The sequence below is a fragment of the Oncorhynchus masou genome, chromosome 15, assembly GCF_036934945.1.
Source record: "Oncorhynchus masou masou isolate Uvic2021 chromosome 15, UVic_Omas_1.1, whole genome shotgun sequence".
Lineage (NCBI taxonomy): Eukaryota > Metazoa > Chordata > Actinopteri > Salmoniformes > Salmonidae > Oncorhynchus > Oncorhynchus masou.
In genome coordinates, this window is record NC_088226.1 from 66,478,602 (window position 1) to 66,487,666 (window position 9,065).

The 9,065-nt window shown below is 44.3% G+C and overlaps 1 pseudogene; it reads left to right on the forward strand.

Moving 5' to 3' along the window:
* The first annotated feature begins 703 nt into the window (after positions 1-703).
* LOC135556905 (alpha-ketoglutarate-dependent dioxygenase alkB homolog 3-like) overlaps positions 704-9,065 on the forward strand; it is a 21,114-nt pseudogene continuing 12,752 nt past the window's right edge.

Consider the following 9,065-nt stretch of genomic DNA (forward strand, 5'->3'; position numbering starts at 1 on the left):
TCACGGGTGCACCTCAGCCACGCTCAAGGTCCAAAACTATATCATAACCGCCATCGATAAAAGACAGTACTGTGCAGCTGGGGTATGCACGCACCTCATCCCCATATTTGTTTTCGTTTTTCTGTTCTTTTGCACACCAGTATTTGTACTTGCACATCCTCGTCTGCACATATATCACTCCAGTGCAAATTGCAAAATTGTAACTACTTGGCCAGTATTTATTGCCTTACCTCCTTACTTGATTTGCACACACTGTATACAGATTTGTTCTATTGTGTTATTGACTGTACGTTTGTTTATCCCATGTGTAACTCTGTGTTGTTGTTTTGTCGTACTGCTTTGCTTTACCTTGGCCAGGTCGCAGTTGTAAATGAGAACTTGTTCTCAACTGGCCTACCTGGTTAAATAAAGGTTAAATTAAATAAAAATCAACAGCCTTCTAAGGTAAAATAAAGAAGTATTTGACTTAATCCTATTAGTAATAGATGTTTTCCAAAAGAAGGAAGTTCTTGAGTATAAGGTGTCGTTCTCTCTCTCCTCTCCGATCTTCTATTTCTCTCGCCACTGCTCAGCCATTTAGAGATGTCCCTACAGAGAAGGTGATAGAGTGAGTTACTTGGATCGAACAACTCTCTTCTCACCCATATCATTAAAACAATCCAAAATGAAAAATCACTAACTGATCGTTTGACTACTATGTCAAATGGAAGTTAAAAAAAACGACTCTTTACACAAGAAGATCAGCCATGGCCCATCAGGAGTGTCCAGGTGAGTTCTAAACTGAGTGGTCCTGTGTTGCTTCGTTGGTATGAGCAGGGTCCAGAGCCCATATCCACAAAGCATCTCAGATGAGTGCTGATCTAGAATCAGTTTATCTTTTTAAATCATAACGAAAAATATTATAAGGACAGATGCTAGATCAGCACTCCCACTCAGAGATGCTTTGTGGAAATGGGCCCTGGGTTTAATTCCTACAAGGGTCACAATCTGGGTTCGGGTTTCAATTGGCCTCACCCCATTTGAATTTAATTTCAAATAAAGGAAGTAGAATTTTAATTAAATGAAATTCAATACAATTATAATGGATTATTTATTCTACACATCCCCATAGTAATGTTTATTTTGACATCATATATGGTTACCAATCATAAGTAGCATAAGGCTGAAACATTTTTATGTGTACAACTCAAATAAAAAAAACTACATTTTAAATAATTATAGTGGTCTGGTAATACTCTTAAGATCATGTTGTGGGTTGTCTGTAATAATTCATAATTCTCTTAATGTTTTTAAAATACATTTCCCAGAATGCATTAGATCAAACACTGCAGTATGGAAGTGAATCTAACATACAAATCACATTGTATTGGTCACTTACACATATTTATCAGATGTTATTGCGGGTGTAGCGAAATGCTTGTGTTTCTAGCTCCAACAGTGCAGTAATATCTAACAATTCACAACAATACACACATCTAAAACTAAAATAATGGAATTTTAAAAATATATAAATATTAGGATATGAAACGTCGGAGTGGCATTGACTAAAATATAGATAGTATAGAGTATATACAGTTGAAGTCGGAAGTTTACATACCCCTTAGCCAAATACATTTATCTCAGTATTTCACAATTCCTGACATTTAATCCTAGTAAAAATTCCATGTCTTAGGTCAGTTAGGATCACCACTTCATTTTAATAATGTGAAATATCAGAATAATAGTAGAGAGAATGATTTAGTTGAGCTTTTATTTATTTCTTCACATTCCCAGTGGGTCAGAAGTTTATATACACTCAATTAGTATTTGGTAGCATTGCCTTTAAATGTTTTGACTTGGGTCAAACGTTTCGGGTAACCTTCCACAAGCTTTCCACAATGAGTTGGGTGGATTTTCGCCCATTCCTCCTGACATAGCTGGTGTAACTGAGTCAGGTTTGTAGGCCTCCTTGCTCGCACACACTTTTTCAGTTTTGCCAACACATTTTCTATAGGATTGAGGTCAGGGCTTTGTGATTACCACTCAAATACCTTGACTTTGTTGTCCTTAAGCCAGTTTGCCACAACTTTGGAAGATGTTTGGGGTCATTGTCCATTTGGAAGACCCATTTGCGACCAAGCTTTAACTTCCTGACTGATGTCTTGAGATGTTGTTCAATACATACACATAATTTCCCTTCCTCATGATGCCATCTATTTTGTGAAGTGCACCAGTCCCTCCTGCAGCAAAGCACCCCCACAACATGATGCTGCCACCCCCGTGCTTCATGGTTGGAATGCTGTTCTTCGGGTTGCAAGCCTCCCCTTTTTTCCTCCAAACATAACAATGATCATTATGGCCAAACAGTTCCATTTTTGTTTCATCAGACCAGAGGACATTTCCCATATGTTCCCATATGCAGTTGCAAACCGTAGTCTGGCTTTTTCATGGCAGTTTTGGAGCGGTAGCTTCTTCCTTGCTGAGCAGCCTTTCAGGTTATGCCAAGATAATACTCGTTTTATTGTGGATATAGATATTTTTGAATCTGTTTCCTCCAGCATCTTCACAGGGTCCTTAGCTGTTGTTCTGGGATTGATTTGCACTTTTCACACCAAAGTACGTTCATCTCTAAGAGACAGAACGCGTCTCCTTCCTGGAAGGTATAACAGCTGAGTGGACCCATGGTGTTTATACTTGCGTACTATTGTTTGTACAGGTGAACGTGGTACCTTCAGGCATTTGGAAATTGCTCCCAAGGATTAACCAGACTTGTGGTCTACAATTCTATTTTCTGAGGTCTTGGCTGATTTCTTTTGATTTTCCCATGATGTCAAGCAAAGAGGCACTGAGTTTGAAGGCTTTGAAATACATCCACAGGTATACCTCCAATTGACTCAAATCATGTCAATTATCCTATCAGAAGCTTCTAAAGCCATGACATAATTTTCTGGAATTTTCCAAGCTGTATAAAGGCACAGTCAACTTAGTGTATGTAAACTTCTGACCCACTGGAATTGTGATACAGTGAATTATAAGTGAAATAATCTGCCTGTAAACAATTGTTGGAAAAATGACTTGTGTCATGCACAAAGTAGATGTCCTAACCTACTTGCCAAAACTATAGTTTGTTAACAGGAAATTTGTGGAGTGGTTGAAAAATGAGTTTTAATGACTCCAACCTAAGTGTATGTAAACTTCCGACTTCAACTGTACATATGAAATGAGTAAAGCAGTATGTAAACATTTTTAAAGTGTCTCGTGTTCCATTGTTAAAGTGACCAGTGATTCCATGTCTATGTACATAGGGCAGCAGCCTCTAAGGTGCAGGGTTGAGTAACCGGGTGGTAGCCGGCTAGTAATGGCTATTTTATGACAAATAATGGCCCATCTCATGACAAAGAAAAATACTGTGTGACATCTTTGAGTTATTATCAAATTAATATTTGAAATCGGATGTGTATTTTTTGCATGAATAAGTAGCATATAATTTTAACAAAACATTTGTCAAATGAATGAGGCTTTCATTTTTCACCACTCAGTTGAATTGCTTCATATTAAATTCTACTTCCTTCAATTCAAATTATGCTTCCTGTGAGGTGTGGCTAATTGAAATTAGTTGTTTGAATTGAATTAGATTCAGTAATTCCAAATTGAGCCCAACTCTGATCACGATACTAAAATGTGTGCCCTTGCTTTGAAGATAAGCATCTGTTAAATGGAATTGAAAAGAAAAATAGAATCTAATGCATAAGGAGGTCCAATAGAAATTACATCCAAATGACATCCAGATCTTCCTTCTACCGGCTTAAACTGCTTCCCCCTTCAACGATCTTCCTTCTACCGGTTTAAACTGCTTCCCCCTTCAACGATCTTCCTTCTACCCGTTTAAACTGCTTCCCACTTCAACGATCTTCCTTCTACCGGTTTAAACTGCTTCCCCCTTCAACGATCTGCCTTCTACCGGTTTAAACTGCTTCCCCCTTCAACGATCTTCCTTCTACCCGTTTAAACTGCTTCCCCCTTCAACGATCTTCCTTCTACCAGTTTAAACTGCTTCCCCCTTCAACGTTCTGCCTTCTACCGGTTTAAACTGCTTCCCCCTTCAACGATTTTCCTTCTACCGGTTTAAACTGCTTCCCCCTTCAACGATCTTCCTTCTACCGGTTTAAACTGCTTTCCCCTTCAACGATCTGCCTTCTACCGGTTTAAACTGCTTCCCCCTTCAACGTTCTGCCTTCAACCCATTTAAACGGCTTCCCACTTCAACAATTTGCCTTCTACCCATTTAAACTCCAATCCTCTTCTCCCCCCAGACTGAGGCTGATCCCTGGGTTGCTACCATCAGAGGAGGCTGACTGGACCTTCAGTAAACTGCTAGCAGAGCTGCCCTGGTCTCAGAAGATCAACTTAAAGACAGGGTATATCAACAGTCATGATAGTCATGTCTCTAAGTGTTACAACATGCAGCCATTCATATAGCCTACAGAGGTGAGCAAACTGTTTATGGAATGGGTGCCATGTTGGCATTGGAATGTTATTGTCATGGAGACCATACCTGTACGGCTGACCCAGGATTCGATCTCGAATAACCCTTCCTATGTTGGCATTGGAATGTTATTGTCATGGAGACCATACCTGTACAGCTGACCCAGGATTCGTTCTCGAATAACCCTTCCTATGTTGGCATTGGAATGTTATTGTCATGGAGACCATACCTGTACGGCTGACCCAGGATTCGATCTCGAATAACCCTTCCTATGTTGGCATTGGAATGTTATTGTCATGGAGACCATACCTGTACGGCTGACCCAGGATTCGATCTCGAATAACCCTTCCTATGTTGGCATTGGAATGTTATTGTCATGGAGACCATACCTGTACGGCTGACCCAGGATTCGATCTCGAATAACCCTTCCTATGTTGGCATTGGAATGTTATTGTCATGGAGACCATACCTGTACGGCTGACCCAGGATTCGATCTCGAATAACCCTTCCTATGTTGGCATTGGAATGTTATTGTCATGGAGACCATACCTGTACGGCTGACCCAGGATTCGATCTCGAATAACCCTTCCAATTCCTGAAGCCAGCCACCTTTCTTTGTTTCCTTCCCTTTGTGAGCACAAAACGGTAGGACTGGACAGGGTTCCACTTCCGCCATTGTATCGATCTGGACAAGTGTTCTCAAACGAGTGGTCACGGAAGGAAAAGAGACAAGGAAAGACCATTTAAGTCTAATTGGAACCCAGTCATAAATGACGTTGCATCAGATTTCCCCATCTGTCTCTCTCAGTGGATCTGGATCCATCCACATTTCATCATTCAGAAGGGTCACAGTATCAAATCAAATGTTATTGGTCACATACACATGGTTAGCGGATGTTAATGCGAGTGTAGCGAAATGCTTGTGCTTCTTGTTCCGACCGTGCAGTAATATCTAACAAGTAATCTAACAATTTCACAACTACCTTATACACACACGTGTAAAAGAATAAATAAGAATATGTACATATAAATAGATGGATAAGCGATGGCTGTGCGGCATAGACAAGATGCAGTAGATGGAATAGAGTACAGTATATACATATGAGATGAGTATAGTAGTGTATGTAAACATTATATAAAGCGGCATTGTTTAAAGTGGCTGGTGATACATTTATTACATCCAATTTGTAATTATTAAAGTGGATGGAGTTGAGTCAGTATGTTGGCAGCAGCCCCTCAATGTTAGTGATGGCTGTTTAACAGTCTGATGGCCTTGAGATAGAAGTTTTTCAGTCTCTCGGCCCCTGCTTTGATGCACCTGTACTGACCTCGCCTTCTGGATGATTAACGTGGTGAACAGGCAGTGGCTCGGGTGGTTGTTGTCCTTGATGATCTTTTTGGTCTTCCTGTGACATCAAGTGGTGTAGGTGTCCTGGAGGGCAGGTAGTTTGCCCCCGGTGATGCGTTGTGCAGACCTCACTACCCTCTGGAGAGCCTTACGGTTGTGGGTGGAGCAGTTTCCATACAAGGCGGTGATGCAGCCCGACAGGATCCTCTCGATTGTGCATCTGTAAAAGTTTGTGAATGTTTTCGGTGACAAGCCACATTTCTTCAGCCTCCTGAGGTTGAAGAGGCGCTGTTGCGCCTTCTTCACCACTGTCTGTGTGGGTGGACCATTTCATGTTGTCCGTGATGTGTACGCCGAGGAACTTAACCCTTTTCACCTTCTCCACCTTCTCCACAGCTGTTCCATCGATGTGGATAGGGGGTTGTTCCCTCTGCTGTTTCCTGAAGTCCACAATCATCTCCTCTGTTTTGGTGATGTTGAGTGTGAGGTTATTTTCCTGACACCACACTCCGAGGGCCCTTACCTCCTCCCTGTAGGCCGTCTTGTCATTGTTGGTAATCAAGCCTACCACTGTAGTGTCGTCTGCAAACTTGATGATTGAGTTGGAGGCATGTATGGCCACGCAGTCATGGGTGAACAGGGAGCACAGGAGAGGGCCGAGAACGCACCCTTGTGGGGCCCCAGTGTTGTGGATCAGCGGGGTGGAGATGTTGTTTCCTACCCTCACCACTTGGTGGCGGCCTGTCAGAAAGAGCTGGACCCAGTTGCACAGGGCGGGATCGAGACCCTGGGTCTCGAGCTTAATGACGAGTTTGGAGGGTACTGTGGTGTTAAATGCTGAGCTGTAATCGATGAACAGCATTCTTACGTAGGTATTCCTCTTGTCCAGATGGGTTAGGACAGTGTGCAGTGTGATAGTGATTGCGTAGTCTGTGGACCTATTGGGGCGGTAAGCAAATTGGAGTGGGTCTAGGGTGTCAGATAGGGTGGAGATATGATCATTGACTAGTCTCTCAAAGCACTTCATGACGGAAGTGAGTGCTACGAGGCGATAGTCGTTTAGCTCAGTTACCTTATCTTTCTTGGGAACAGGAACAATGGCGGCCCTCTTGAAACACGTGGGAACAACAGACTGGGATAAGGATTGATTGAATATGTCTGTAAACACAGCAGTCAGCTGGTGTGCTCATGCTCTGAGGACGTGGCTGGGGATGCCGTCTGGTCCGGCAGCCTTGCAAGGGTTAACACGTTTAAATGTTTTACTCACGTTGGCTGCGGTGAAGGAGAGCCCGCAGGTTTTGGTAGTGGGCCCTGTCAGTGGCACTGTATTGTCCTCAAAGCGAGCAAAGAAGGTGTTTAGTTTGCAAGACGTCGGTGTCCGCGACGGGGCTGGTTTTCTTTTTTTGTAATTCGTGATTGACTGTAGACCCTGCCACATCCTTCTCGTGTCTGCGCTGTTGAATTGTGACTCTACTTTGTCTCTATACTGACGCTTAGCTTGTTTGATTGCTTTGCGGAGGGAATAGCTACGCTGTTTGTATTCGGTCATGTTTTCGGTCGCATTGCCATGATTAAAAGCAGTGGTTCGCGATTTTAGTTTTGTGCGAATGCTGCCATCAATCCATGGTTTCTGGTTGGGGAAGGTTTTAATGGTCATCATGGGTACAACATTACCAATGCACTTGCTAATAAACTCGCTCACCGAATCAACGTACACATCAATGTTGTTGTCTGAGGCTATCTGGAACATATCCCAGTCCACGTGATCGAATCAATCTTGAAGCGTGGGAATCAGATTGGTCGGACCAGCATTGAACAGACCTGAGAACGGGCGAGGACAACAACAGGAAGGAGCTCTTGACTAAAAAGCATTAAGGCCAAAGAGTGTTGGACCTATCGGCTGCCTTCGATACTGTGAACCATCAGATCCTCCTCTCCACCCTCTCCGAGTTGGGCATCTCCGGCGCGGCCCACGCTTGGATTGCGTCCTACCTGACAGGTCGCTCCTACCAGGTGGCGTGGCGAGAATCTGTCTCCTCGCCACGCGCTCTCACCACTGGTGTCCCCCAGGGCTCTGTTCTAGGCCCTCTCCTATTCTCGCTATACACCAAGTCACTTGGCTCTGTCATAACCTCACATGGTCTCTCCTATCATTGCTATGCAGACGACACACAATTAATCTTCTCCTTTCCCCCTTCTGATGACCAGGTGGCGAATCGCATCTCTGCATGTCTGGCAGACATATCAGTGTGGATGACGGATCACCACCTCAAGCTGAACCTCGGCAAGACGGAGCTGCTCTTCCTCCCGGGGAAGGACTGCCCGTTCCATGATCTCGCCATCACGGTTGACAACTCCATTGTGTCCTCCTCCCAGAGCGCTAAGAACCTTGGCGTGATCCTGGACAACACCCTGTCGTTCTCAACCAACATCATGGCGGTGGCCCGTTCCTGTAGGTTCATGCTCTACAACATCCGCAGAGTACGACCCTGCCTCACACAGGAAGCGGCGCAGGTCCTAATCCAGGCACTTGTCATCTCCCGTCTGGATTACTGCAACTCGCTGTTGGCTGGGCTCCCTGCCTGTGCCATTAAACCCCTACAACTCATCCAGAACGCCGCAGCCCATCTGGTGTTCAACCTTCCCAAGTTCTCTCACGTCACCCCGCTCCTCCGCTCTCTCCACTGGCTTCCAGTTGAAGCTCGCATCCGCTACAAGACCATGGTGCTTGCCTACGGAGCTGTGAGGGGAACGGCACCGCAGTACCTCCAGGCTCTGATCAGGCCCTACACCCAAGCAAGGGCACTGCGTTCATCCACCTCTGGCCTGCTCGCCTCCCTACCACTGAGGAAGTACAGTTCCCGCTCAGCCCAGTCAAAACTGTTCGCTGCTCTGGCCCCCAATGGTGGAACAAACTCCCTCACGACGCCAGGACAGCGGAGTCAATCACCACCTTCCGGAGACACCTGAAACCCCACCTCTTCAAGGAATACCTAGGATAGGATAAGTAATCCTTCTCACCCCCCCCCTTAATGATTTAGATGCAATATTGTAAAGTGGCTGTTCCACTGGATGTCAGAAGGTGAATTCACCAATTTGTAAGTCGCTCTGGATAAGAGCGTCTGCTAAATGACTTAAATGTAAATGTAAATGTAAACAAACATCTGCAGGAAAAACATGGCTGCCAGGCCACATCCCCTCACATGGTGTCAACGCGGGAGTCAAATGAGACATCTAGAGCCACACACACAC